Source organism: Parasteatoda tepidariorum, chromosome 3 (assembly GCF_043381705.1).
Source record: "Parasteatoda tepidariorum isolate YZ-2023 chromosome 3, CAS_Ptep_4.0, whole genome shotgun sequence".
NCBI classification, from domain to species: Eukaryota; Metazoa; Arthropoda; class Arachnida; order Araneae; family Theridiidae; genus Parasteatoda; species Parasteatoda tepidariorum.
The window spans coordinates 31,978,443-32,004,942 of NC_092206.1; the positions used below are offsets into that span (position 1 = coordinate 31,978,443).

General features: G+C 28.1%; 1 protein-coding gene across 3 annotated transcripts in view; it reads right to left on the reverse strand.

Annotated features, from left to right (window-relative positions):
• Window positions 1-26,500, reverse strand: part of LOC107439947 (serine proteinase stubble) — an 83,642-nt gene that overhangs the window by 37,699 nt on the left and 19,443 nt on the right. The window contains exon 1 of one of the 3 annotated variants that reach the window (XM_043042856.2): window positions 11,809-12,000. The exons of 1 other annotated variant lie outside the window; for it this stretch is intronic. The gene's annotated coding sequence lies outside the window, so the exon portion shown is untranslated. Of the gene's footprint in view, window positions 1-11,804; window positions 12,001-26,500 lie in introns of those variants that run through there. One more of the 3 variants, XM_043042855.2, reaches the window with a different exon arrangement.

Here is a 26,500-nt window from a genome sequence, read left to right on the forward strand (position 1 = left end):
TCATGTAGATTTGAAGTTTTTAGAAGGATTGATCTCTGAATTACTATATAATACCTAGGACTATGCTTAATAATTTTAATACATCCAATTTTTATTTTTATCTTTTTAAAACTTTTTTAAGAAATACTCAAATTAGAAATGAGTTTGTATGAATAAGATTGTAAACAAGCAATGAAGCATATTATCCACGACATAATTTAGTATTCACGACAGAATTTGATTTTAATTGGGTACTTGCAAATCGAGAAGAAGTGATTATGCCTGTTTACGTTACTTTAATCAGATTTAACTGAATACCTGTAAGCGACGTCGCGCGTGTATGTTACATATACAACATATACATGGGTAACGCATACAAATTCTCAACCGATCTGGGCCGAATTTGGTGATAATACGTTCGAAGACACGCCGGACCTAACTATTAACTTTAAACCACTTCTAACAAAATGTTCATACGCTGAATTCTAAAAAGTGAATTTTCCATAAGATTTGATAAAAATTTTTTAATAAGGTAATTTGATAGCTTGCAGCTCTTATCAATCAAAAATTAGTTTTATCGCTCATTTTTATGAATTACTTATCATTAATTTCATATCTTAGATTATTATAAGTAAAATCAACGTTAGTAATTTCTCAAGGTATGGTAATGACTTCACCGAATTCATATTTTAAAAGGTATGCAAAACCATGATTTTTTTTGTTTATTGATATATGAGATTTTTTAAGTGTGCGAAATTTATCAATAAATTTAAATACTATGAACTCAACAAAAGTTATAATAATTGCCATCTATTGACTAATAATTGTTATCTATTGAACCATGGAAAAATTATAGTAAAGTTCTGAATATCACATTTTAAATAATACTATCTAGTTCATTTTTCTTTTAGTGAGTGGCAAAGGAATTTTTTTTCTTTTATTGTACATGAGAAGATTGATGGTTCTGTAACTTTTTGACTATCAGGAGTTGACATCGAATAAGAGCATTATGTCAAATGTTACTTAAATAATCTTTATTTCGAAAGGGTGAACCTCTAAAAATATGTGTTGATTAATCTGATAACACAAAGCTACCAATAAGAGCAACAAATAATAAAAAATTAAATTGTTTGAGCTTAATTAATTGCGCCGGTATATGTCTTTTAGTTTTGTGCAGGATTTCATAGTGTTGATTAATACCGATTTATTAATTATTTACTTTTTTTCACTCCGTAAAGAAAACGGATAATCAACGGAGTTTGATTAAAAATTAAAAGTATCTAAAAACGTACATATGTAAAATAAAATATAAAAGTTTAAAAAAATTAAATTTTTTGCACAAAAGAAAAATTTAAAGGAAATTAATTTTCCATTTTTATTAGATATATTGAATATAAATATATTGAATTTTTCTTATGTGTTGAAGAGGGAGTTTTTTTCCGGCAAGGTTAGGTGTCAATAAAGATAAAAAAATTTTTCTTCGAAAAATTCGTTTAAAAGGGAAGCTGAGTATAATATTGAATTTTTATTCCAAAATTGCAAATTTATTCTTTGCTTTGCAAAACCAATTAGGATTTGAAAAATTTTTTTTAAAAAAAGCACGCACTGATAACAATGCTAGAAAAAGGCTGTGAAATATTTAGTATCATTATTGGGTTTTATTAAGTCTGAAATAAAATGACATATTGTCTATATTGTGCCGAACTTACAAATTAAAGGTAAGAAGCACCAACGGAAAAAACAAATTCCTTTCCAGTAATTTTTTTCATCAAAATTATTCTTTTTAATTAATCTAAATCAAAACAAAAAGTTTTGTAATCAGCAAAACTATTCTTCGTTATTGTTCAAATCATTCCTGCTTCACGTCAATTTTTCCGAAAAATTAAAAAAAAAGAAAGTAAATAAACTAAACAAAGCGCAAACAGCAGAATAAAGAAAAAAAATTACAACAATAAAGATCTAGCAATAAAGAAAATTAAAATAAAACTGCATATGTAAATATTATAATACTTTAAAAAAACGACTTTTTTAAATAAAAAAAGGCAATCATAAATTCTTTTTACAAGGCAAAATAAAAGTTCTGTGTTCCTTAATTACAATTGTTATTTAAATTCACACGATTTTTAAAAAAATATTTTAATTTCACAAATCAATTTATACATTCCCAGCTGTAGCTTACACTTCCCACAATTTAATGATTAATGTTTTTAACCAAACAATTAAAAAAAGAAAGATACAGAATCGAACAATAGGTGAGTCTTTAACCTGTTGGGTATTACAAATAGATAGCAAAAAAATGTGGGATAATTGTGATAATGATAGAGAAGAAATAAATACATGATATCGAGAGTGGTTCGACATTCATTCCGATATCTGCCTAATTCTTTTTCCGCATCAGTAGGTAGATGTCTTGGCCTTGATTAGTCGGAAGGCAAAAGGACGAGGAAATGACCTGGATGAATGTCAAGGGCGGGGATGTGCTTTTACTTATTGCGAAAATTGGAATGAGGAATTGAAAGAGATTGCCATGGAATTAGCTTCGAAATACTATACTTATTTTAAACTATCTTACAATGTTAATATTTTTTGAGAATATAGTTTAAGTTTGGAATTAAGATTTAATTGAAATGAAGAATTAAGAGAGGTTGCAATGGAATTGGTTTCGAAGTACTACTTATTTTAAACTCTCTTACAATGTTAATATTTTTTGAGAAAATTGTTTAAGTTTGGAATTAAGATCTAATTGAAATGAGGAATTAAGAGAGGATGCCATGGAATTGGTTTTGAAAGTACTGTTTATTTTATACTACCTTACAACGTTAGTATTTTTCGATAAGGCTAACATAAGGATTTTATTAAAATGTGGAATTAAGATAAACTTCAATGGAATTAATTTAGAAACTACTTTTTATATTACACTATCTAACAATGTTAATATTTTTTGAGAATATTTCTATCAAGGTTAAAACTATATTTTATAGAAATGATGAATTGAAAGAGACCGCTATGGAATTGATTTAAGAAATACTGCTTATTTTTATGCTCTCTTACTATGTAAATTTTTTTCAAGAATATTTGTATCAAAGTAGTATGGTATATTGGAAGGAGGAATTAAGAAAGACTGCTATGAAATTAATTCCGAAAATACTACTTATTTTGTACTATCTTACAATGTTAATAGTTTTTGAGAATATTTCTATTAAGGTTAGAATTATATTTTATAGAAATGATGAATTAAAAGAGCCCGCTATGGAATAGATTTCAAAAATACTACTTATTTTATGATTTCTTACTATGTGAATATTTTTTACGAATATATCTATCAATGTTAGAATTATGACTTCATTGGAAGGAGGAATTAAGAAAGACTGCTATGAAATTAATTCCGAAATCACTGCTTATTTTATACTATCATACAATGTTGAACGTTTTTCAGAATATTTCTATCAAGGTTACAACAAAAAAAAGTATGGTATAAACTACCACAATCTGGTAAAATTTACCGTGTTTCTGGCTCTATGGGAACACCAAAAAGACAACTCTTTTTTAATCGAAATTAACAGTAAAATATAGTTTTATAATGTGTGATATAGTTTGAAAATTTTACCATGTATCTTAAATCACGGAATCAAAACTATTTATTCGGTTAATTTTACTTTTCAGTTTATTATTTTTATTAAATGTGTGGTTATAAGAAATATAATTTTAAAAACGAGAATTTCCGATAAACCGTTACCATATGAATGGAAAAAGTACCAGTTTGGATATTTTGGTATTATTAACCAAAATTATGTTTTTTTAAATTTTTTTTACCGTTAATGTTTTAGTGCCGTAATTTTAGTAGAATTTTTTTCTTTACGTAGAATTTGTATTTAATTGGAATGAGAAAGCAAGAAACTGTGGAGAGATCAGCTTCGAAAATATTACTAATTTTATACTAACTTACAATGTTAATATTTTTTGAAATTAATTTTATGCTTCTTGGAATAAGGATTTAATTGGTGAGAAGAATGGAAAGAAACTGCTGGGGAATCAGTTTCGAAAGAACCACTTATTTTACACTGATTTACAATTTTAATATTTTTTGAAATTAATTTTATGCAGCTTGGAATGAGGATTTAATTGGTAAGAAGAATTTAAGGAAGTTGCTAGAGAATTGGTTGCAAAAGTACTACTTATTTTATACTAACTTACAATGTAAATATTTTTGAGAATAATTCCATCAAAATTGGAATGAGGATTTAATTGGAATTTAGAAATAAAAGGAAGAAAGAGGCAATGAAAGAATGAAGAACTTATTTTATATAATCCTACAATATTTATTCTTTTGATAAAATTTTAAAATGAGGATTTAATACGAATGTGAAATTAAGAGAGGTAAAAATTTCAGCGGAATACATTTCGAAAGTTTGATATGTCTTGCAGAAATACTAAATTTGGAATTAATTAAAATGATGAATCGAGAAAGAGTGACCGTTGAGAAATTGATTTTTAAAGTACTTATCTTATATTAATGTACATTGTTTTTATTTTGAAAATATTTTTTAAAATTATATTTAATCAGAAAGGGACTGCATGGGAATCTTCTCCGAAAGTTTTTAATTGATTTTTGAAATGGCGATTAAAAAATAAAGGAAATTATGTAAACGACGTAAAGAGACTAAATGGAGTTATAGGTCGTGTCTGACTCAAAAACAAATATTCGAGAAAGAAAAAACAAAACAAAAGTATTATAAGGATAGAGGTTGATGAAATACTGAGTAACTCAGAAGTTTATTTCCAATTTCTCTTAACTTTTGATAGAATTAATGCACTGCTATTCTAAACTGTAAATCAATAGTAACCCTTAAATAAGTATAAATCTGCCGTGTTAATTTCAGAGTATAGAGTGTGATATGGGGCCTCCGGAAATTATCAACCCAAGGAACTCAAAACTTTCGATCCTACTTTATAGTTTACAACAAAATATGATAAAGCGCAAGTAAAATAAAAAATCATATGAATTTTTTACCTAAAAGTAAGAATCGGCTTAAAAATGGGATAATGTTTTTGAAAAATTTAATCTTAAAAACGTTTGTTTTATTTATGTTTCTCAAACCAAATAAATTAATCTGCTCTTTCCTATTTTTTAAAAAATACAAATTTCCTACTATTTAAAAAAATACTATATTACAGCTATATTTAGAGTAAAAAGTGCACTTGGCTTAATAAACATTGAGAGTATTTAAACAACGGTTATATAACGGTTTGAACAACATATTATTATTATCTAAGTTCTGAACATATCGATACTATTTCTGCCATGGTATAATAAATTAATTGTAAAATAGAGAAATTTAAGAGAAACTATTTAAATGTTATTGTAATTTTTTTAAAAACAATTAATATATGAATTATTAAAAAAGAAAGTTGGTAAAAATGTTTTTAAAGTTTCATTCTAGGAGTAGACGTGCGTTATCTGACATCAAGGAAACATAAATACTGTTTTCAAAGGGGCTGGCAATTTTAAGTACACTTAGAAAAACTATGGTCAAAACTAACAAAATATGGTAGAATTTACCGTGTTTCTGGCAATTTAGGAGCACTAAAAGGGTAGGTGACTTTTATTGAAGCACTTTGGTAATGATTTTGGCAAAATTAAACATAAATTATGGTTTTATAATATGGGATAAAATTTGGAAAATGTTGCAAAATTTAGAAAATGATAAACCCTTTATTCGGTTAAATTTACTTTTTAGTTTTGTATATTCTACCGAATGTATGGAATAAGAGCTATATTTTTGCAAATCAGAATTTCTTGAGAACAGTTATTATATAAACTGAAAAATAAAGAAATGAATGGTTTAATTACCGTATACTTCGTTTTTATTAATTAGAATTTATTTTCTCCTTGTAAGTAATTTTATTTCCACTGAAAGTAGCAATACAGTATACAACAACTAAGATTTCATAAAGGAATCTTATTATTGTCTGTTCACCGGTAAAGTTTATTCGAAATGTTATTAATTTAATTATTTTAAATTGTAATTAAAATAATTAAATAAATTAAAAATAAATAATTAATTAAATTGTTTTGTTATTATTTTAAATTGCTAATTTAATGTGTTACTGCAGCCCTAGTTTATCCACGTTTCCCCAATGAGAGTCATTTATTTGAAAGCGTAAGTAATTTTAGAATTACGGGCCAAAATTTTTTTAAGAGAATTTTTTTCCTGCTGAGGCCACATATTATTTAAAATTCCTATCACAAATTCAAAAAATCAACTTATGTATCATAAACCCGAACATATGCAACAACGACTTGCCACTTGTGAAATAACTTTATTCATAAATGTTCATAAAAATTTTGTTAGTGTCAAATTGCAATTAATCTGAGTCTAAAAACGGATTTTGCATTTCAAGAAAGAACTATAACAAAATAATAATATCAAATTTAAAAAAAAGGAAAGAAAAAGAAGATTGAACTCTAGTAGAACGTAAGACTCTTAATGGTTCATAACCTCTTTCCCTAGACAAAAATTAGTCCAAATTATATGCTAAAAATTTTTTTTCTATTTGTTTTCAGACTGATTCATCGGCTCATTACTACGCTGATATATTAATTCACTGATTCACGGAATGACAATCAACCGATACACAAACACGACGATTTTGTGCTTCAAAGATCCATTGATTTATTTCCTTTCATCGAAATAGAAGAGAACTTATAGACCGGAAATCGAATGTTTCATCTTGGGAAACTTACATCGTTTGGGAATTCAGTAAAAAAGTTAGATTTTTTAAATTGACATTTCAATTCTTCGACGAATGTTTACTCAAAGTAACACTAAATCTTTTCTCAAAGTTCAATGAAAAGTTAAGGAATGAAATATAGACGTTAAAGTCCTCACAAGCATTCAATTTTCTGTATCAACTTTTACTTTTCAAATTTAATCTACTGATGCTAAAGTCGAAATATTTCTGCTAAATTTTATGTATTCAAATTAAATATTAATTTTATTAAACAGATATTCAAAATCGTTTGGCGAAGTACGAAAAAAGGATTGCTGTTTGAAATGTTTCGTTTTATTTGAAAAAAGTTGAAAAATCTGTAAAATTTATAGATGCGATGTTTAAAAACTAAAATTACTTAAAATTCTAAAGAACGTATCTTTACAAGGTTGGTGAATGAGAATAAAATTATAATAAACAATTAAGCAGGCACTTAATTTTAAGGCATTGCGAAACAAAATTTCAGAAACGGATTTTAATGTATGAGGAAACTAATAAATCACGGAAAGAAACTAATAAATCATGGAAATAGCATGCGAACTACCTATCCATTTAATTTATTTCACTGCAACCTTCATCAGCCGTAATATATTTCTATATTTGGATGTTAAGATGTCAGAAGCAACCTTTAAAATCATCACTCTAGATAAAATTGCTCAAAATTTCAAAAATACTCTGCAAGTAACGTTTTTTTTTAATGTCTTTGACATCCTTTAATAATATTTCCTTAGAGAAAATTGTTTGGTTACGGAGGTTGTAGGGAGGAATCTTCCAGAATATTTTTCGGATAAATCTTCTGCTGACTTTTTGTTTACGAAACTAAAAAAATTGGTAAAGAAACACCAGAGATTTAAGGATATCGAAATCATTCAGAACACCAGAAATGAAAAATGTTTCAAAATTAAGCTAAAAATATTTACATTGTAAGATAGTATTTTCGAAATCAATTCCATAGCAGTCTTTCTAAATTCCTTATTCCAATATGCGGTATTTAAACTGGTGACTTTTCTGTTCATATGGTAACGGCTTACCGGAAATTCTCGTTGTTAAAATTATACTTCTTATTACCACACGTTTAGTAAAAATAGAAAACTGAAAAGTTAATTTAACCGAATAAATGGATTTAATTCTGTGATTTAAGATCTAGTAAAGTTACCAATTTCACCATGATTACCAAATTTTATCACATATTATAAAACCATATTTAATTGGTTTCGATAAAAAATTTTCGAGCTTTTCGGTATTTCTATAGGGTATATTATATTCTGGTAGCTTTTACCATATTTTTTTTTCCTCTGTGTAAACTTGACAGAAAATTTCCCAAAAATTATTAACATTGTAAGATAGTATAAAATAAGTAGTATTTTTGAAAAGATAAAGAGATGTCTATTCGTTGAAATAAAATATATATCATAATATACTAGCTGCCTTCGGTGACCAGCTGGCACAACGTTTTTAAATAAGATTAATTTCAAGTATTTCGATATTTAAAACCATATATTCAAAAAACAAGACAATATGTAAGTATAAACTCATATTACTCAAGTGAAAGTGAATTTAATTTCTGTATATTTCACATTCGGATTTTCAGATTTGATCAAAACGATTATCGAGATGTATTTTTTAAATGTTCAGTACAACATATTATAATATTTGAAACAAATAAAATATGCTAATCGGTTCAATGGCGTTTTTGATAGATAATAAAACAAATTACAAACTTTTTGAAAATCAAACTGATCACGTATTTTCTCTCATTAAAATTTTATTATATTAGCAATCAAAACTTTCTAATGCGAGCCAATCAATTTAGTTTGTAAGGTTTTTTCCCCGTCAAAACAAAACAAACTTTATCAAAACAAAACAAACTATTATAAATTTCTATAAATTAAAAGAATACACAGATCTCATTACATACACAGANAAATAATAATGAAGATAAACAAATTTGTGAAGGGTCCGATTAAAAGAAAAATCATTTTGTGAAGGGTCCGTTTTTAAGTTAAAATATTTTGTGAAGGGTCCGTTTTTATGAAAAGATATTTTGTGAAGGGTCCGTTAACGGACCCAAATTTCTTCTAAACAGACCCCTGGCTGAAAACTATAAGTTAAGGCAAGAATGTTTAATTTTTCTAGAGATTTCATCGGCTTCTATTTTTAAAAATAAATATTTTGTAACGAAGCTGTTTTCATGACAGGACACGTAATAACAATGAAAAAAAAAACATGTTTTTCCCTTTTGCATGCGAAAAATTTATCGTAGAATTTTCAAAAATATCGTAAAAGGATCCAAAAATATTAGCAATATATGACAAAAGAAAACACCGTGCAAACAGTGAAGCTATTCAAAAGTTATTAAGGAAAGTTCAATCTATAACAATGGTTTTTAACAATTGAATTTCGTATTTTTGGTATATCGCCCGAACTAAATCCCATTGAAAAGTGGTGATTGTATACAAATCAACCCATAAAAATATGCAAACTGTGGAGAAAAACGCGTTTTAAATCGGTATTCCGATTTTAAATTTATTAAAAACATACATATAGGCAAACTTTCACTTTTACGTATGCAGAAAAGTAGTTTCTAGTTTATTTATAATAACACTCTTCTTTTTTAAATTTTAACAAAAGTGTGTTTTAACTCCTGGCGTCGACAATTTTTCTTTTTACTATTACATTTCTTAGCTTGATTATATTTTATTCCTTTCGTACGTTAAAGTATTAAGATCTGTGTTTAAATTTTAAAATTTTTTTATTATGACATATGCGAGAGGATTTAATCCTAAAAAGTACAATCTGGGTTTTATTATTATTTTTATATGTTATATTTATATAATAATGCAGGCTCATAGCATTTAAAAGACTTTCAATCTAAACCTATTGATCAAATAATGTTCAGTATCGTATACAACGTGGAAAATATCACAGATACCAAACTATGAAAGGTACTATGTATTTAAGTATTTACAAAGATATCTAATTTTAAATGTGAGTTTTACAACTTATTTCATTTATATTTAATTGTTTTGCATATTTTTTTATTTTTTAATAGTAAATATACTGTTAATTTGTTGATGATGGAAAATATTATTCATTATGATGTTAATTCATTTATTCCTTTCAATGGTGAAAAAGTTCGCGAATTTTAAGTAGCACTTATAAGATAAAAAAAAGAAAGTGTTTGGAGAGAAATAAAACTTTTAAACCAAACTAAAATATTATAGAAAATATCCGAAGGGGATGAAAATTAATTTGTCATCTACATGGATTTCGAGCTTGAGACTAAATATACGGATTGCCATTAATAGCAAACTCTTTTTATATCTAATGTAACCTAAACATTATCATGAATAATGTACCCATTCAAACAACTAAAAATTAATAGCGTATATGAAATTAGCACTCTAGAAATAGTTTTATTTAGCATAAAACCCAGAAATTCAATAAATAAATAAAGAGGTTTACATAAAATAATCAGATACAAACCGTATTTAAATTTAATTATGTTTTGCAAAATTAATTGATTACTATGAAAGTTCATATCGGGGCAAAATTCAGAAATACATTAAGTTTAAAAAATATTCCTTTTAGAATTCTAAACTAAAAATTATTTTGACATTTTCAAATATAAGTAAGATCATTATATAATTTTGAACTTCAGTTAAATGATTTACTTCACTAGCTTCAAATGTAATTAGAAAATTTTAAAGTTAGTTAAATCATTTTACAAATTTATAAATAATTTTAAAATTTTATAAATCATTTTACAATTTTTATCAGAATTTAAAATCAATGTGTAATTTTAGACTGAAATTACATTAATTTTATAATATTCAATCATAATTTGATTGAATCATTTTATAATTTTCAAATACAAATAAAGTAATACTTTAATTAGTAATTATAGTTAGAATAATTTATATTTTAAACTACTCTTAGAATAATTTGATAAGATAAATGTTTTATTAGAAGTGTTTATAATTTTTAATGGCAATCAGAATAATTTTATATGTTTCGAATATAGTTAGAAATATTTTATAATTTACAACTACAATTAGGATAATTTCATAATTTTTAAATGTAATGGGTAAAAGTTTCTAATTTTCCAAGAGTAATAAGAATAGTTTTTAATTTCCAACTCTATTTAAAATAGCTTTTTTAAGTTTTAAACCATTAATAAAATTATCTTATAGTTAACAACTTTTAATCGAATTATTTAATAATTTCTACTAGGAATTAGAAATTTTTTATAGTTTTCGATATTAATTGCAATATTTTTTATAACTTCTAATTGTAAACTTAAATTTATTATTTTTAATTGTAACTTTCAGATAAAATGTAATACATCCTGTAAAATTTAGGGATATTAGTTATGTAGTACTTAAAAGCTGTTTTAAATGTGTTTTTTTTAGAAATTTTTAAGTTTCATCCGTATTTAAAATATCGTTTTAAAATTTTCAACCGTTAATAAAATTATCCTAAAGTTAGCAATTTTTAATTGAAATATTTTGTAATTTTTACTTGGAATCACAGAAATTTTATAATTTTCAAAGACAATTGTAACAATTTAATAACTTTTATCTGTAAACTTAAATTTTTTTAATTATATCTTTCAGATAAAATTTAATACATCCTGTAATTTTTAGGGATAATAGTTGTGTACCATTTAAAAACTGTTTTTAATGTATTTTTTAGGAATTTTCAAGTTCCAACCGTCTTTAAAATTTTAAAGTTTTCAACTGCTAATAGAATTATCTTAAAATTAACAACTTTAAATAAAACTATTTTGTAAATTCCACTTTTAACCAGAAATATTTTATAATTTTTAAGATAATTGTAATAATTTCACAACTTTTAACCGCAAAATCAACTTTATAGTTTTTAATTGTAACTTTTATCTAAAATATAATACAACCTGTAATTTTTAAGGATATCAGCTGCGTAAAGTCTAAAAGCTGTTTTTAATGTATATCTTAGGAATAAATGAAAGAATGCCATGAAAGAATAAATAAATAATCATAGTGTAAGGAACTCAATTTAAAAAAAAAACTTACTTACGACGCCCTTGCTACTGGGGGGTGAGGAACTATTTCGACCTCATGTTTTTTTACGTTATGAACATAGTGGCCAAAGACCCCGCCATAACGGCGTGCACGTTGTCTTTTGTTAACAACTTGTAGTAACCGTGTAATCCCATGTAATCTTAAACCTCATCCGCCGGTTTCCTCCAGGTTTGTGATGGAGAAGCTTTCCTCAAATGAACCCACGCATGAGGTGCTAGGGGCGGGGTCAAACAAAATGTTCTTTTTTTTTAATACCGAAGTGACCCGCTCTAGTTCTGAAGCAGCTACTCTCCTCTCCACATTGCCAACTAACCTAATTCGAAGACAGGGGTGGAGAGTGTTTTTACCGCACTTGTTTTTCATTCATTTTCATCGGAAAATTTTATTCTGTGGCAGGAGTAATAAAGTTAATGAGGGATCATCCAAAACACCTTGTTTAGTGTAGGGAAAAGTTCTCACTTCTTTTGGAGAATTTTTCTTAATGTATTGAGACCATGACCCGAAGATCTCTCAGACAGCCTACTCTTAAAATTTTAATTTTTCTTTTGTATTTGTTTAGTAAATACGTTGGCGTGATAAATATTTTGACTGGGGCAAATACTTAGGGGAGTTATGTATTTTGATCTAAAAAATAGAACAACAATCAGGAATCATCATTTGACCTTCTCTGAATTTCTTAATCCCTTGAGCAACTTGGCGTTGTTTTCTTTTTTCCCTTTGAATCTGATTGCTTTCTAGCCGAACAAAGCTGCTTCTTATGTTATTAAATTTCATAGAACATTTTATTTTATGTTCAATTTTTTGACTTGAGGATGATCATTTAAAATACCTTACCTAGTGAAAAGTACTTACTTCTTTTGGAGATTTTTGCTTAATGGATTGAGACCATAACCTGAAGATCTCTCAGACAGCCTACTCTTAAAATTTTAATTTTTCATTTGTATTTGTTTAGTAAATACGTTGTCGTGATAAATATTTTGACTGGGGGAAATACTTAGGGGAGTTATGTATTTTGATCTAAAAAATAGAACAACAATCAGGAATCATCATTTGACCTTCCCTGAATTTATTAATCCTTTGAGCAACTTGATGTGGTTTTTCTCCAATAAATTTGATCTGGCTGTTTTTCTACTAAACATAGTGCCTGTTATTAAATTTTGTAGAATATTTTCTTTTGTAAAAGTTTTGATAACCATAATGATTAGAATACCATTTAAAACATCTTACTTAGTGAAGAGAAAAGCCCCTACTTCTTTTAAGGATATTTTCTATATCGATTGAGAAGATCTCTCAAACTGCTTACCATAAAGATTTTAATTTATTTATTTATATGCTTAGTAAATAAGTTGGTATAATGAATTACATGTACTTATGGGAATTGCATGTTTTGATCAAAATAATAGGAAAACTTTCGGGATTAGTAAACCTCCTTTGAATTTCTTAATTCTCTGAGCAACTTGACGTAGTTTTTTCTCTAATAAATCTGGATCTAGCTGCTTTCCTACAAAACATAGTGGCTTCTATTATTAAATTCCATAGGATATTTTCTTTTGTGGTAGTTAGACAGCCAAAATAATGATGATTATTCAAAACATCTTGCTTAGTGCAGGGAAAAGTCCTCACTACTTCTGTAGATTTTTTTTTCTTAATGAATTGAAACCATGACCTGAAGATCTCACAAATTGCTTATTCTAAAGTTTTTTTTAAATTTATCTCTCTATTTGTTTAGTAAATACGTTGGAGTCATAAACATTTTGACAGGAATAATGATAATGGTAAATAAGATTATTAATGATAATGGTAATTAAGATTATTTTGATAATGATAATTAAGATTATTTAAAACAACTTGCTTAATGAAGGGAAAAGTCTTCTTCTGGAGGTTTTTAAATTTTTTTTTTATTCTGAACTTTTTCTGAAGATCTTCTTAACGGGTTGAAGACCTGGACCATGACCATGATTGGACCATGACCTGAAGATATTTCAGACTGCTCACTTTAAAGATTTTTATTTGCTTAGTTATATGTTGACGAGATAAATATTTTGACGGGGGCAAAGAGGACGGTGAATGAGGTTTAAATATTTTAATCCAAATACTCAAAACGTTTCTAACTCATAATTTGACTTTCTCAGAATTTCTTAATCTTCTGACATGGCCTCTTAGTCTGTATTGACATGGATTTATTTTCTTCAATAAAATCTGGCTGCTTTCCTGTTCAATAAACTGGCTTATCATGCTAATTCATTTCACAACCTCTTGAGACCCATCTCCCAATATATTGTTCGACATTTTGTGTAATTTTATCACTTACTAAATAAAATGTTAAGATGATTTTCTTATGCCTTTACAAAGTGATTGTTTATGTGAAAATTCAACTGTATTTACTCTCGTTTGTCAGATTTTATAAGTAATATGAAAAATTATAATGAAAGTAGTTGTTGTTGTAGTTCATTTACGTCACACTAGAGCTGCGCAATGGGCTATTAGCGACGGTCTGGGAAACATCCCTGAGGAGGAACCGAAGACATGCCATCACAATTTTGATCCTCTGTAGAGGGGATGGCACCCCCGCTTCGGTAGCCCGACGACCTGCACGCGAAGTCGAGAACTTTACGGTTGCACAGTTTAACGAGGACCCATACCGCACAACCTCGGTCCCTACGCAAACTGATCCAAGTTGTCACCCATCCGCACACTGACCGCAGCCAATGATGCTTGACTTTGGTGATCTGCTGCGAATTGTGTCTTAACGATCAGTCCACTGCGGGACCATGTATAATGAAAGTAAGAAACTTGCCTTATGTTTAATTTTTAGGAAATTCTATGATATATCTTATTGAGCTTAGTGGATTTTCTTTCATGACCAAAATGGTAAGAAATATGCTACGAAAATACACTATAATATGCAAAGTAATGTTAAAAAAATATTATTTTTTGTGTAATAATTAAAAATAACTAAACATTGGTCATTAAAGTGAATTAAATAATTTAAATTTTATCGCATTTAGAAGTATACTATCTAAGCTATTTATTTATAAATGGCTAAATTACAATGCTACATAAGTTACAATATAAATTAAATCTTGGGTGTCAGACGGATAAAATATTTCGTTCTGTAACCGAATTCATATCGTTAATGATGAGACGGATAATTTTAAACATCTTTCTCAGTGAAGGGAAAATTTCTCATTTCTTTTCCTAATGAATTGGAGCAAACTTGTTCTTATTTTTAACTCTCAAGATGCCTACTCTAAAGATTTTCCTTAATCTACTTCCGTATCTGTTTAGCAAATACTCTGCCAAGATAACTATTATGGTAAGTTGTAATGAATCATATATATTGACCATGTGTGTTGATCCAAATAATGAAAACAATCGTGAGTCGTCATTTGACCTTTTCCGAATTTTTTTAAACCCTTTCAGCAATTTAACTTGGTTTTTCTTTACAAAATCTGTCTGCTTCCCACTCTAACAAATCGTCTTATAATATTTTAAATTCCATATAATATTTCATTCCGCTGCAAAGACGTTAATGATGAGAAAGATCAAACAAAACACTTTTTTCGTGATGAAAAAGTTCTTACTTCATCTTTTCTTAAAGGTATGAGGGCAATAACTTGAAGATGCCTAAGACGGCCTACTCTTTGCTTAGTAAATACGTTGGCGAGGTAAATGCTATTGAAAAGACAAAAGCGTAGGTGAACTAAATATATTAATACAAATAATCAAAAACCTTTATGAATCATCGTTTGACCTTTTCTACGATTAAGGCTTTCTTAATCCATTGAACGGTTTGACCTTGATTTATTCGTGATTTAACCTGTTTGATTTCCCACATAGCAAATCGTTTTTATTACATCGAATATAGTAATTAGAAGTAACAATAAAATATAGACAAAATAGAACTTTATAATGTAATAGACAAGAATAGAACTTTATAAAATAATAAAAAAAACGTAATAAATTTGGGTACTCATGTTGTCAATCTAATTGAGAGGAGTTATTATTTATCACGATTTTTTCTACGTTTTAAAAATCATTTGTATCTCTTCCATTGATTTAATGTAGAAGGAATTTTAAAATAAAGATTGGCAATTGAATTACTATGTAATAAGAAAAAGAATGTCTTTGAATGGCTCTTTGCTTGCTTCTTCTCTAAAATGTTGTAAACTACTATTTATAGGAAATTATTAATTGTGACTAATGATAGGCTTTGAAATATTTGCAACAGATGTTTATATAACTTTATCTCCTAAAAAAGTTAAATGTTTATCATTTCTTTTGTCTTACTCAGAAAAAAGTATAATTTTTCCAGAACCTGAAAGATTTTATCTAGAATTTCGTGCAAATCTCGTAATTAGAACTAGGTTTTTTTTTATTTTAGAAGCTTTTTTAAATAATGCTAAAAAGATTGTTGCAAACATTTTGAAACAGCAAATGGTAAGCCCAAGCCGAATTTTTAGAAGTAATAATATTCATAGAACTACGTTTGTCGATTTTATAAATATTTCTATCATTTGTAAATTTTATACGTTTGTAACATTTTGTTAATTTCTTCTGCAGGAAAACAGTCTTTTCACTTAAATAAGTTAAATTTACCTTATTATGATATACTTAAGCCTGAATCCAAGCCATTAATTATAAGAAGAATTTAACTAGCAACTTTTTTATTTGCACAGTATGGAAAGTTAGAAAAAAAACAAAGCAATTATTTATTTTTTTGTAATTCATGAACTTTATTTGAATAACAAAGCAACGTTATTAAAATTGAGATCTTATTAAGACAGTTCAAAGTTGTTAAAAACCATCAGTTAACTAATTTAGTATGTTATGAAACACGTAAGACTGTATTTAAATAATTTCTAAGAAGACAATCATATTTTTCTGAGAAATAAGTGGGTTGAAAAGCAAAACAATTATTTTTTTTGTAATCATTTTTGTATTTTATTGGATAATAAAATAATATTATTTGAATATTGTTAAGCCAGGTCAAATTTGTTAGAAACTACCAGTTTTTGTTATCCGTTTTGTCACCATGAATATGGAATTGCTCAATTTTCTTAGATTATTAGACTTTATTTATTTTTATTCATTTATTTGATCTTTGATGGTTGAAAGCCATTAGTATCTACTATTGGTATCTACTTCTTTAAAACGGTTTATTCGGACCTGGGGCTCAGACTTACTGTGGACTGGGGGTCCAGATTTCCTGATAATTCCCGGATGTTGATGAAGATGAATGTTTTATTTGAATAATAAAACATTCAGTAAAACTGAGATTATGTTAAATCAGTTCAAAGCTGTTAAAAATCATCTATTTTTGTCATCGTATTCATTATGAATCTGAATTGATTTAATTTCATTTGAGACATTAATATATTATCAATTTTTTACCGCTTCTTACACTGTAAAAACTAGATGCTCAAATATCACGAAACTTTCTTCGTGTTGACGAAACCGTGTCCTGGTATATGCTCCGAGTAAATATTGCGTCAAAGTGAGGAAATAGCTATCATCACTTTTTTAAGGAAACGAATTTCGTCAAAATTAAAGAAATATTTCATTATTCAATTTTTTTTTCGAAAAAGAAGTTTAGTAATTCCTAATATATCTAAATTCTCAATAACCACTTTAACGTGGGCACCATATAGGTGGCACAACGCAACAAGGACTGATAGAGCAGATAGATAAATTACATCCTCGCCCGAAGTGTGATTCGACCTCCGGATCATCCTAGTACAAGGTCGACTCTCTGACCACCATACAAAGAGACGATTTAATTAGTCACTTTATTTCCTATTGCCTAGTCTTTATTCTAGTTGACAATCTTCCATAGTACACTACGATGAGGTTTCGAGTTAAGTAAACATTTTCGTCATATATTTGACAATTTCGTGATTCGTCTTAAATCGCGTGATTTCACGATTATTTTCAAAATTAACGAAATTGATTTCAAAGTTAATGAAACACTCTCGGTTTGCATTAACTTGTTAAAAACATTTTATAAAAAAATGTGGTGCACTGACGCTCTCTACTAAATGCAATTTTTTGTTCGCTATCTTTCTTATAGGAGTGCACCACTTCGGATTAACAACTTAACAGGCATCCGGATCACTAACTTACCAGATTTCTGGATTATCAAATTACCCGACATTCATACCACTTTCGGTTGCGTAGATTGACTAATATTAGTATAATACTGATTTAATAATATAGTAGTACAAATTTATTGTATCTTATTGTTATGGCTTTGTTATCGCTTTGTAATTTCGTAAATAAACGTAAGACATATTATACTCAGTTAGAAGTTTCATTCTTAAATTATGGTAAAATAATCGGCAGCAGTCTGTCCATCTAATTAACTGTTAAGTTCAAGGTAAAGAACATTTTTTACCTTTACGGTTTTGAAACCGTTTACAACTAATACGGTTTAAAAACCATGAAGACAAAACTGTATTGTTTCTTAACAATTTACGACTAGTACGGTATCAAAACCGTAAAGTAGAAATTGTGGAGATTATTCAAAAATTTTATGGTGCTTCCATCTGTGCGTGATTGAGGGCTTCGTATTTTAATAGTCCAGGATCACAAATTGGGGAGTTCCAGGACACTGGAAATTTTCCATGCGTTGAAGGGAATAGAGGAAACATTGTAGGGTCAAAACTGGGACTCAAACAATCGTTCTGTCGGTCATGAGATTGATAGATTAACCCTCTCGGCTATTACGTACAAGTCAGCAAGGGATTGAGAGGCTTCATTATGTGGGTCTAGTTGGTGCGATTTGTTTAACCGTATTAGGTGAAAGCAGTTAATAAACCAGCCTTTCATCCCTTCAGTGGGTCGATAAATGAGAACCAAGCATGCTTGGGAACTAAGCACTGAGGGTTCCGCGTTCGGCTGACCACCTGACCGGAACATCTGCCCCTGCACACCAGAGCCCAAGGTCAAGAAAACTGAGATGGGCACAGTAGGCCTTGGCCCTCTATGGGCTGTCGCGCCACTGAGCTTAGTTTAGTTTTAGTTAATAAACGGGTTTTCTCACAGTAAACGTTTTGAATATCATCTCATTTATGGTTATTTAACTGGTTTGCTTGATATAGTAAAATAAAAATTAAATATATTGTTATATAACCATTTTTTCCAAGAAATTTTCTAACAGAGTATCTTCAAAAGGTACAAATATTAACAAAATCATTTTTAATTAATTTACTTTTTATACAGTCTTAATTTTTAAACTAATAATCTCTTCTTAAGCAAATCAGAAAAAGACTTTGTAAGACCAACTACATGAACCACAATTATAACAGTTAAAATCGAAAACAATTAAGACAAAATAACAATGTAACAACCGAAACAGTATAAAATGAATATGTATCTTGAGTCAGTTGGGGTTGTTAGTTACAATCAAGTAACTATAAGTCATCCTTTATTAAATCATTTGGATTAAAATTGCAATTATGAAACATGCATGCATGGTTTAGTAGGTCAATTACTTTTTAAATTCANCGATGCATTACATAGGAGATTATTCAAAAATTTTATGGTGCTTCCATCTGTGCGTGATTGAGGGCTTCGTATTTTAATAGTCCTGGATCACAAATTGGGGAGTTCCAGGACACTGGAAATTTTTCATGCGCTGAAGGGAATAGAGGAAACATTGTAGGGTCAAAACTGGGACTCAAACAATCATTCTGTTGGTCATGAGATTGATAGATTAGCCCTCTCGGCTATTACGTACAAGTCAGCAAGGGATTAAGAGGTTTCATTATGAGGGATTAGATGATGTTATAAAAATCCTTTTGTCTGTTTAACCGTATTAGGTGAAAGCAGTTAATAAACCAGCCTTTCATCCCTTCAGTGGGTCGATAAATGAGAACCAAGCATGCTTGGGAACTAAACACTGAGGGTTCCGCGCTCGGCTGACCACCTGACCGGAACATCTGCTCCTGCACACCAGAGCCCAAGGTCAAGAAAACTGAGATGGACACAGTAGTCCTTGGCCCTCTATGGGCTGTCGCGCCACTGAGTTTAGTTTAGTTTTAGTTAATAAACGGGTTTTCTCACAGTAAACATTTTGAATATCATCTTATTTATGGTTAACTGGTTTGCTTGATATAGTAAAATAATAATTAAATATATTGTTATATAACCATTTTTTTGAAGAAATTTTCTAACAGAGTATCTTCAATAGGTACAGAAATTAACAAAATCCTTTTCAATAATTTTACTTTTTATGCAGTCTTAACGTTTAAACTAATAATCTCTTCTTAAGCAAATCAGAAAAAGACTTTGTAAGACCAACTACATGAACCACAATTATAACAGTTAAAATCGAAAACAATTAAGACAAAATAACAATGTAACAACCGAAACAGTATAAAATGAATATGTATCTTGAGTCAGTTGGGGTTGTTAGTTACAATCAAGTAACTATAAGTCATCCTTTATTAAATCATTTGGATTAAAATTGCAATTATGAAACATGCATGCATGGTTTAGTAGGTCAATTACTTTTTAAATTCATCGCAAGCACGCGATCAAGGATACTAACAACCTCCAAAATATAAATTGTTTTTTAACCGAATAATAAATTCCAGGAAGTTCATTTTAACTACAAGTTATAAATAGAGAAACTATTACACATAAGGATGTAAAAAAAATTTCTATTGACTATCTTCTAAGTTATAACGCATACTGTTTTCGGTTATCTGTATGAATGTTAAGAAATAAAATAAAAAGATTTCTTTTGTTTCTTGAAATAAAAAAACAATATAATATTTTTTTAACTTTGTTTCTGGTTTTTAGATTTACAAATTTGAACTTTATGAGACAAACGAGATCGCGCGAGTATCTGAACCGTTTCATTTTTCGCGCTATTACGCGATACGTAAATAATTGTTACGCATTAAAATTTTCAATAATGGTACTCAGATATTGAACTGAATTTTGAGAAGAAACTATTATTCATAAGAATATAAAACTGAATTTTATTGACTGCCTCTTAAAAACATGAATCTAAGTTATAACGTGTATCGTTTTCTGTATAAATGTTAAAAAATCAAAAAAATTTTAAATTGTTTTTTGAAATAAAAAAAACAATTTTATAATTTTTTAATTTTTTTCTGGCTTTTAGATTTACCAATTTGAACTTTACGATACAAAAGAAATCTCGCTAGTACCTGCAACTATTTCATTTTTCACATTATTAAATGATACGTAATAATTGCTACGCATTTAAATTTTCAAAAATGACACTCAGATATTGAATTAAATTTTGCCAAAAGAACGCGATTCAGAATACTAACAACATATAAATACAATTTGTTTTTGAAACGTTACAATTTGTGTTTTATTTAAGTGTTAGTTTTCCCGACGAGTTATTAATAAATCTTCTAACTTCTAAAAACATACTTGAAGTTAAAATTTTTTTAGCATTTTGAATAAGTTCTGAATAAGTTCAGAGAAATACACTATAAATATTTTTTTTGTTTTTGTAAATTAAAATAATATGATATTTTATGTTTAATTTTGCTTCTGACATTCGGATTTACTAATTAGAACCTAAGCGATGTAAACGAAATCGTTACTTTCATTTTCCACGTTTTTAAAGAAAGAGTACGAAAATAATTGTTTTGTGTTTAAGTTTTTAAAAATTACTTTTAAAAGATGAATCTAATTCTACAAAAAAAAAGAAATTAAGAATACTAACAGCATAAAAATATAATTTGTTTTTGAATCGTTGCAATTTGTTTCTGATTTAAGCAAGTTAGTTTTCACCACGAGTTATTAATAAATAAATAAAACCAGTAGATGGTAGGAATATAAATTTCTACTGGTTATCTTCTAAAAATATACTAATCTTTAATTTGTTTCTGACATTTGGATTTACTAATTTGATCTTAAGCGATACAAACGAGATCGTTAATTTTATTTTCCACTCTACGTTACTGCTACATTAAATGATACAAAAATAATTGTTTTGTGTTTAACGTTTCAAAAATAGCTATTGAAACCTCAATCTAATTTCTCCAAAAAGAAAGGGATTAAGAATACTAACAACATATACTTATAATTTGTTTCAGAAAAGAATAAAATATTTGAGGAAGTAAGTTTTAAACTGGAATTATAAATAACTAAATAAAACCTATCAACCGTAGGATATATGAAACTGATTTCTATCAGATATCTTTTAAAAAAAACATACATGCAAGATTAATTTTTTTAGTATTATATGTAAATGAAGAGAAATAAATATTGTATTTGTTTACTTGTTTCTTGAAAGCCGTATGAATCTCTGAATATATGAACCGTTTCATTTTTCACACAGTCGAACGATACGAAAATACTTACTTTGTTCTTAATTGTTTTTAAAAAAAATGGAATTCAGAATTTGAAAATACTAATTTCATCATATAAACAAGATAATTAACATTAATAAGCATAAAAATAATTTTTTTGGACCTAAAATTAAATTTTAGGAGGTGAATTTTAATTATCAATTTTAAATAAATAAATAAACTGTTAATAGTTTAAATGAAAAATTGAGTTCCATTAATTATTTAAAAATGTGCATTTAAGCATACTAACTTTTGTATTCCGTATCATAGCAAAGAAATAAAACATTTTAGTAATTGAAAATTAATTTAATCCTTTGTTTTTCTTTTTACTTTATTGAATTTACCGTATATAAGACAATTTTTCAAACCCCCAAAATGTTATGAAAATCAAAGGGTTGCCCAGAAATAAAAAAATATTGATAATGAAATATCGATGCATTACATACAATGTGGTTAATATGAACAACTCTGTATCATTTTGTCCTGTTCATAAACAATTTTCAATACATTACATACAATTAATTTTGCATTTTCTCTCATCATATTTTTTGCATGTAAATGGTTTCATTAAAAAAAATGCTAATCTGAGTTCAGAAAAAAATAGGAATAAGAAGCGTTATGATAATCTATTCAAGAATATTTCAAAAATATAACACGATGAAAACTTATGAAACATACCATATGATCTACACATATAAAGATTCCGAACACCATCTGTATCGAATTCAATAATGTTAACTCTGTCATCTCATGGATCCCACACCGTTAGAAAATTCTCGGAAAAAAATGGTTAAGTAACAATTTATTTAATTGCTATTTCACCATATTCAAACAAAACAGTCAAATTACCATAAACAAGATGATATTCAAACTGTTAACTGTGAGAAAAGCCGTTTATTAACTACTTTCACCAAATACGGTTAAACAACCAGAATTTTACAGCACTAACTAGACTCACCTAATGAAGCCACTTAGTTCCTTACATATTATAGCCTAGAGGGCTAATCTGTGAATCTCATGACTGATAAAACAGGGGTTCGGGTCCCAACGTTGACGCTGTCTCTATGCCCTTCAACACACGAAGAGTTTCCAGTGCCCCGTATTTCCCAATTTGTGACCCTGGGCTATTAGAATCAGATACTCTTATTCACGAATAGATGACAGCACTATAAGACTAATGACCTATCTCCGATATCCAGTAAAATTTATTTTTTACGGTTTTGAAACCGTGCTAGTTGTATTCATGGTTTTTCTTACAATACTAGCTGTAAACGGTTTCACAACCATAAAGGGAAAAATGCTCTTTACCGTGAACTTTAAGATTAATTGGAAGGACAAACTACAGCCGGTCATTTTACCATAATTTTAGAATAAAAATTATAACAGTGCACTCTAACGTGGATTCTACTTCATCCTCATCTGCTGAGACCCACAAAAAATCACGCCAATCCAAAGAGTTCGAAATTCCACATTTTTTAAAAGATTTTAGAATAACATTTTAATCGACATTTTTTCCAAGAGCTTCGTAACGTTTGTCAAGTGACGTCTACAGGAGCAGTTCGGATATTTCCTGTTTATGTAAGAGATTTTTTTCCGGAAAAATTGGTCCTCTACAGCATTTGTTAATGCATCAATATTTGAGACAAATGTTTCATATCCAGAGAGAACAATGTGAAATTTTTTTAGCTTGAGAAAATTAGATTTAATGCTGGAAACATTTGTTTACATTATTTATAAATATATAATTATTTATATTTTACTTTCTTGTTTTTTGAAATAAGTGAAAATAAACATTTTTTTTAAAGTTTTCATTTATAGGCTGTTGGTTTTACTAATTTGAGCTATCAATTCTGCAAATCAAAAAATCCCTCATATTTTGATTTACTAATGATTAAAACAATCACGATAGTAGGAATGCTGGAATGTCTAAACACAAAACGTTTAATTTTTTTCACTCAATCAAAAGATAGAATCAATCAAAAGATCAGGCAAGTGTAAAACAGGTAATGGCACTTAAACTTAATTTAACAAGGTTCGAAAAATTTAGTGACTTCTCTATTATTCTTTTACAGTCTCACTGTTTCGTTAAGTTACGCGCGGCTAGCGATGTTTAGTTTATTTAAGCTTGATATGAACTTTCGATTGTATGATTGATGAACTTTTGGGTCTATTTTCATAAAAAAACAACTTTTTTTCTCACACTTTTACTTTTAAACTTAATTTAACTTTATTATTATTTTGATGGCCGTTTCATGGCGAATTAAAGTCTTTTACTCTCATTGTTATATTGGTCAGCTCCCAAATGCTAACGTCGAAATGCACTGTGGGCCAGAAGACTTTGATCTTCGGAAGAAAGTAAAAAATTAATTTTTTAACTAAAATATGTGTAGGCAGTTTTAATATATCCCAAATTAAGTATTCACAATCATTTCAAACATTATAATTTACTTTTTGGATCGATGAGAGTACAATTTAATGAAAAATATGTTAAAAAAAATTGTTTTAAATGTAACTTTTAAATTTTTATTTCAGAAATATATATCGGAATTTCACCATACTGTTACGTTTTTATCAGAGTAATTAGTGTTAAATTATAGTAAAATTTTTCAATTTATTGGATTTGTTAATACTCTTGACAAATTTATAGTTTATATCTTATCATTTGTCATTTTACAATGTTTGAATGACTTTCGAAAATTAGTTCCAAAATGTTCTACGAGGTAATTAGCTAAACTTTTTTTTGTTGTCTTTTTTAATGTTTCTTCTATCGAAAAAACCTGCCCCATTTTGCCCGTATTGCGAAGGTGGAGTAAATATACCGAAAAACAAAAATTATGTTTTTTTTCTTCATGTTTTCGTGTTATTTTGTATTTAATTCGCGTTATTTTGTAATATTACTTCAGAAATGTAATTTGCTTTTCATTTTTAATATAAAATTCCGAAAATTATTATATTTTTATTTCTATACTTAACTATTTAAACGTACTATATAATTTTTTTATTTTTGCTCGCCATATTTCAGCCGCCATTTTGTTTTTTGGGTATTTTTAGCGTATTTCAAAATTTCAACTATGAATTCAATTTACCTGCACATAAAAATCCGTAAATACAAATTTTGAAACAAATTTTATAGAAATACTAATTTTGGCTACGAAACCTTGGATGCTGGCCCACTGTGAAATGGTGCAAATAACCTGAAGAGGCTAACCGCACCGTTGCGATTAGCCATTGCGGTCTTCCTTCGACCATCTTAATAAAACGTGCATTTTATTTCTTGGCAACTGAGGTATACTAATTTGAATCTAAATCATACAATCAATGATTCATACAATGATACCGATTCTCTGAATGCATGAACTATATTATTTTCCTTCACACACATGCATAGTCCTGTTCGTTTCGATAACCTCTGCTCTCAGGATAAAACCCGGTGCTACTCGGTTTTGCTCTGACTCCCTTGATGAGAGCCAGTGCTTGCTTGATGTGAGCCAGTGGCTGAACAAAGACTTTACGGGCGCCAGGACAAACTTTATTACGGGCTCTTTCCTTTAAGTACAAAAAGCCTTATTTTCACATTGTTCGGAATTTTTGAAGACCCTTTATACAAATTGTAGGTTTTATGTAAATAAAAAAAAATTCTCTCCGAATTTTTATTGAAAAACTTTTCAATATACACTATATTTTTTGCAGAAAAATTTTGTGGGGGTCGCTGCAGTCCCGGAACCAGCAATCCCTTCTATGTTCTTAAGTAGGGCCTTGACTACATCACATGTTAATCATATGCATAATTTTCTTAATCTGTCATTTTAAATAGAAATGTCTGTTTCATTGAAATTGCAGCATTTCTAAATTTTTTCATTGAGTTAACATATGTACCCGGTCATACCCTACTTACTCCGAATAGAAACTGTTCATTTGTTTTTACCGTAATTGAAACATAGAAAAATATTTCCGTTCTTGATTTTTCTGAAATGACATTCAGAATCTGAATATAATTTCATTATAAAAACGCTATCAAGAACACTAAAAACATCAAAATATGAATTGTTTTTAAACCGAGCAATAAAGATTGGGAAGTTGATTAAAGTTCAGGAAGTTAATATAATGTTTTTAAGTTTCGGTTCTGGCAAGTGATACTATCAAGATCACACTAATTCTCTGAATATATTAATCGTTTCATTTTCAAGCAATAGAGCGATACACAAATAATTATTTTGTTCTTACTTTTTAAAAAAATGACATTCAGAATATGAATATAATTTCATTATAAAAACACTATCAAGAACACTAGAAACATCCAATTGTTTTTAAACAGAGCAATAAAAACCAGGAAGTAACACCAGTTACCAA